At 37.8% G+C, this 6413-nt stretch overlaps 1 non-coding gene across 1 annotated transcript; it reads left to right on the plus strand.

Annotated features, from left to right (window-relative positions):
* The first annotated feature begins 4503 nt into the window (after nt 1-4503).
* Trnaf-gaa (transfer RNA phenylalanine (anticodon GAA)) lies at nt 4504-4576 on the plus strand. Its single transcript has one exon. It is a non-coding gene; the product is annotated as a tRNA-Phe (tRNA).
* Nucleotides 4577-6413: the final 1837 nt, after the last annotated feature.

The raw sequence follows: 6413 nt of genomic DNA on the forward strand, positions 1-6413 counted from the left end.
AGTTAATAATGTATTTTACAATAGCTATATAAAAAACTCTAAGTAAAACGTTGAAGGAAGTTGAAATAAGACTAATACTAAAAAAAAATTATATAAAAAACCTTTTAGTTCCTTTTTTAGAACTATATTTGTATCGAAAATCTATCATACAATTATTTTTATTGTAGTTGGACAATGGATCACAACTATTTTAACAAATATTAGGGTTTTTTTAAACATATATTTTTAAAAGTATATTAAAATTAATGTATTTCCTTCACGGTACACATCACTCCATATTTAGTATGTCACTAGTTCCAGTCGCGTCAATCCGAACACATCGATGGGTGAAGATCGTCAGGTACGGAGCGCTCTCCGAGTGGGTGTATCTTTGAGTTCCTTAATTTATTTGTAATGTTTCAGTTCCAATGATTGTTGTAATCTTTTAATGAAACAAATCTTTCATCGATATTAAAGTTCTTAATAAATAACTCTTTTTTGTTCTTGGTTATTCAAAACACAGATTTCAGGATTATATAAGTGTATCGACGTGCTCCTCTCTAATCCTCCCCTGATAGAGTTAATATAAACCAACAGATTTTAAATCACAATATATTTATTTATTGCTCTGGTAATTGATATGTTTTAAGCGTGTAAAATTATCTAAGAAATTTCCAAATCTTAACATTATAAATGACCGGTGTTTGATGGACACAGATATCAACGGGAGCTCCCATCAGGCCGTGATGCTGAAGCAGTCTTTAAGAGATGTCGGATTTATCTCAAGAAATAGTCATGAAGAGGTATCGGACGGTTAAGGGTCTACTCACTGTAACACGAAGAGGAAGTTTATCACGAAACCCCCAAAATAGTAATTCCGTGAGTTATGAATATATTTGTGAAATTTATTTAACAACGTCTTATATATTATGCACCCCGGACACCCCGGCACCCCGACACCCCGGCAGTAATCCCGTCGCTTCGTATTCATGAGCTCATTAAATAGTGCGGGTTCGCTTGTGTTGTAGTGAGGAGACAAATATCAAGCAAAACACTCTTTAATTATAACGAAAGGCATCTCTTAATTGTCTTTGTTTTTATATTTTTATGTTCCTCGGCCATGTTAAATAACAACCGTCACGAAGCGGATCGACAACAAACGCCGCCGGTTACACACTATAAAAGAATATTTTTCATTAACCAATAACATAATATATGCAGTCATTGTTTTTGGAACTGTAAATACTCACCGAACTCTTCTCTCTGTATTGACAGATAGATCGTCACAGCCAATGAATGTGTCGAGTGTCGAGTGGGAACATCGCTCCACTCATTAGCAACTTGTCCAAACTCGTTACAAGTCGACACCCGCGCCCGCTCCCGCCGGCCTCGCTCCAGGGCTGCCAGTTGCCTACACGCCGGGACACCTTCTGATAAACGCTTGTCACATTAACATTATACTTTGATACTAATGTTACCATTCCCTGACCCGTGGTGCAGTCGGCATCTATGTGAAGCGGAACACACTTGACATACCACAATAAAAACAAACTTCCACATGTATCAGTTGACCATGTTCCAGCCGGTGTCTATGTGGAGACCTCACGCGCGTTTCAATACAGTGACGTCATAATGATATTTTTTATTCTGCATCCGTTATCATCTAATCTAATCTCATCTCATCTCAGCCCTGTTCGATCGCGCGGTCCTCGTCGCCGCGGGCGCTCTACGTGAGATCGTGACTTTCGACCGCGACCCTCCCCCTCCCCTTCCCCTACCCTCCCCCCAACCCTCCACCGAGCCCTCAACGAATTATTCTATATTGTAATATATTGCCGATAATCCACTCGCCGGCATCATCCCCTATACAGGCTGCTCCGACCGATCCGACAATGACTTTTAAGATCTTTATTTATTTTGACATATTTAAAAAACGCCGATTTATAGGGATATACAGAAGACGCTCGTCATGTAACTGAGTGCGGGTGTTCCAATGTATTTATTTATTGTGTGAAAACTTTGAAACTCAGGAACATAATACGGTTCCATTTAGGTGTTACAATGATTGTTGTAGACGGATTACTACTGCACGTCACTGGCTGCACGCGAGCGCCCGTCACAAGCCCGTCTTATTTCCGATCAAACGTTAAAAGCCTCCGCCAGTCGGACGAGAAACGTTTCACTGTCCATTTCGATAATGGTGATGAACTTTGCCCTGTTCCGTGCGAGGGCGGCGTGTTTGTTCTCTCCGTCCTAACATAGTAGTAGCAGGTGTATTATTTCTTCAGTGAGCGTTTTCGCCTCGCCTGTATGTCGCCGGCCGGAGCCCGCTGTATCAGTTATTGGCGCTATCAGTATCGTCGTGAACTGCTCGCTCGTTAGCGGCGCGGTGCGAGGCGCGGCGCTCTGTAATGAGCATTAACTAGGAACGAACTCCCGGCCTCTGTCACAACGGCACCGCCCCGGGCCATCGCCCCCCGGCCATCACAACTTTTGGCAATTTGTTTAACGGACGTATCTCGTTTCTATAAGTTTAATGAGTTCTAAAGCGTCCTTAATCTATTACTACCACGCCATTTACAACTTAAGCTTGATGTCAAGTAACAGCCTTTGATCCCTCCTAACTTAATAATGGGGTAATACACTAACTCACGCAACCTTACACCGACATCGTTTGAGGTGTTCTTATAATGATGACTCTGTTCTTATTATTGAACGATACCAATCCAAGTAAAACACCTCTGTTCGGGTTACTTTCTTATAAAAACATTTTTTTTACTCTAACTTTCTTTCTGTTCCTCAATTCTGCTGGTAAAATTTCACATAACTATTGGTTATAATATTGACAAAGTATTGTCATTCCCGTGTACATGTGTGAACAGATCAACTAAGATTTTATATATATTTCTTGATGTAACACACACATACACACACTCATACTCACACACTAACGGGTATTGCACTTTAAAAACAGTCAGTAGTGAAGATAGTGATAGGGGCCATGATGCAGACTGTGAAGCATCACGTCAACATTAAAATAGCCAACAAATCGTTGAAACATTCCGTTTTTCGTCTACACTCTACATGCAACGAGGAAAAGTTCAATGTTGAAATTATTTATCCGGGCACCAGAGCCAAGCATTATAAGTATACACCTATGTACTACAACTGCCGTGTGTCCAGCTTGTAACTGTCTAAAAATGGTTTTGATTATAACACACATACGCAAAACATATTTCTTAAGGGAGCCAAATAAAATAAATGATAAAACTCGAAAATCTTGACTATATGACTTGAAAAAGGTATTTTAACTTTATTTACATCATCAAACATTTTTACAGTAATAAGACAATGACTATTATAATACATAATGAGATCTAAGATTTTCGCGAGTATTCATTTAAATGAAACTAGTATTATTCGGATTTACTTCGCGGTTTTTATTATTTAAAAACTACATAATCCCGACGTTTCGGTTACTTTGCAGCAACCGTGATCACGGGCAGACGAGGTATTATAATACAGCTTTCATAGAAATAAAGATATTAGATTGTTTACAACACTATGACTGGTACCTATGTCGTTAAATCAATATCAATGGAAGTTGATCTCTCAAGTACGTAACTCTCTGATTTTTTTCGTCAGAATCTATCGTACAATCTAAACATCGCCTATAAAGTGTGCAATATTAGAAAATTATGTTACTATGATTAATAAGATACAGTCCCCCCTGTAAGATAAAAGTAACTGACGTGACGTGGTAAAATAAGTAGTGACTTAAAAACAAGATTTAAACTATTTCAAGCGATAAGATAACTATTGATACTGTGTTGTTATCTGTAACATTAGTGTGAAGGTGGACCTCAAACAAAAATAGCACTCGTCACAGTTACAAAGTGTAAGATGTATTACTAATTTTCTTACTTAATAAACAGATGTAACTAAATAGGTTATAAAGTGCAAAGTATAGGTTCCTCTAACTCTCTCTCGAACATGCTTTTTTAACATCAGTTCAGTTCAAACAAGTCTCGTCCACATATGACTTGGTAACAACTGTTATAAGCCACTGTTTATGAATCACTATTCATGAACTCTGTTACTTTTTTGATTATTGATATTATTTTCGTTTACGACTACAACATAATAACCTTATAAGGTTTTATCTATAAAATGTTCCACTACACAGAGCCTTAGACTTTTCATTAACAACTACATAACACATAGTGTCGTATAGGGTGACAGGAAAGCCTTCATTATAAATGATTCTGAGAACAAATAAGTCGATAAAATAAATAAAAAGTTATATTATTTAAAAATAGTATGAACATTTGTTATTCAAATTTTCAGTGGTATGGACATCGTGTGTGGCTGTCGGGCTGCTGTGTCTGTTACTGTATATACTGTCTCATAATAAACAAGGATAACAAAATATGTAATAAATACTTATTATTTATAATTCTTTATATTACTTTCTTCTTGTGGCAGTATATATTAATATACTTTTTTTTTCACGGCTTCTATGGAGCCGAAATAGCTCAGTTGGGAGAGCGTTAGACTGAAGATCTAAAGGTCCCTGGTTCGATCCCGGGTTTCGGCATATTTATTTTATTGAAACTACATATTAACTTTTTTATTGATTTAATAATCGTGTCGTATTTTAAGTAATAAAATAAGATTAATTTTCATTCAATATCTGGAAACTTTGACTACATGTAATATTTGAGACGATAGATAGCACTTTAAATTGAGTTCTATTTAATTATGTATATATAATATAAAATAAAAACCCAAAGAACGGTCACATTCACAATAAAAGCCGACCATCACGACTGTATCTGTGACTCAACGAACACCTTCAATATTTAGTAAGACTGAGACTACTAATTATCTGCACTCATTATTCCTCTGCGTTCATCATATCTATGTTGTTTCTTACTCTACATGTCTGTTCTCATGTTTCCTTTCGATTGTAACATTCTTGCAATATCTTATGTTAATACTCGGCATATTACTTAATCAACTTGTAACGCACTCAGTATGTTAATTAATATAAACCTGCTAGTATCACTAATTCCATAAATCTGTCATTTCTTATTAATTTTCCGTCTCCGTTTTTTGACATCGCAATATATTTAGACTCTTTTCTTTCGAATTTCCTTACAGATTTAATTGTTTCGCTCACTTCTGATTTCATTCATTTAAAAATAGTTTAGACGAGGAACTTAAATAGAAACTTGGCTGATTTTTGACCTAACGACATATTACTGGTCGTGGTCATGATACAGTAGCAACACATCCGTACATAGAAATAGAGCCGCCAGCCGCCATCCTGAGGCGAGCCCACCTCTCAGAGGTGACGTCAAACAAAGGACCCTCCAAAAAATTATAAAACCTCAAAGCAGTCGTAACATGAAAGTCGACCCTCGGGCCTCAGGGAGCCGCAGTGGCTCTCACTCGACGACCCTAGCCGACTTCACCTAACTATAATCTGTTTTGCTGACGGTGCGACACAAAATGGCGGACGTATTTACCCGTTTTCATATTTCGCCCCAAGCGAGGACCCTCTATGTAAACATTCCAAATAAAAATACGCCATTACTATTTGCATTCATATCTAAAGAAAACATACATGCTAAATATTGCGCGAACTAAACGTATTGCAACCGGCCGTCGGAATATCGACTCTATCGCTACCATATAGAGCACTCTATCGACTGTGTGAATATAATGCGTGCATTTGAAAGCTGTTCGGTTGAATGCTTATCTTACGTCACCCTCTAGCAGCGGGCCTGTGTGTATGTTCCGTCCCTCTCTCGCCCTCTCTCTCTGTAAGTAAAAGGTGTGATGATTGAGACGTAACTGCCAACTGCCACTGGTCCCATTATACAGACTACAGACTACAGAGTAGAGAATAGTAAACATGTCGAGGGATTGACTCCATAGTTCATAGTATCGATAGAGCAACCCTAAGAAGACTCGATATTCAGCTTACAGCTACAACTAAGAGACATTGATCCGATTTACTGGCTTGAAATTAACTAGATTCTTTTATCTAAAAAAGAAATATTTTAAAATTTATTTAAAAAAATTAAGATAAAGACTTGTAATCTGTTACCCTAACATGTAATTATCAATTTAAAGCATCTAGGTGAACATATCTAAAACAGAATGTCATCGACATTTCTTCACTACGTCGTAATAATTCTATCGACAGTCGATACCCGCGCGAGGTGTACATCCCTATAATCGAGCTCGTTCATCCAACCATAACTAATAGTCGGGAATAAATCGCCCGAGTCCGCACAAAGGCCCATTTTTTTTCCTTTCTGTATATTCACCAATGAGCGGCTGCCGTCTCCCGTCTACCGACTCCTGGACCAATCCCGGAGCCGCTTTCCAGAAAAGAAACTCTAAATGATGCTCGGTTGAATTCA

Source organism: Danaus plexippus, chromosome 7 (genome assembly GCF_018135715.1).
Source record: "Danaus plexippus chromosome 7, MEX_DaPlex, whole genome shotgun sequence".
Classification (NCBI taxonomy): Eukaryota; Metazoa; Arthropoda; class Insecta; order Lepidoptera; family Nymphalidae; genus Danaus; species Danaus plexippus.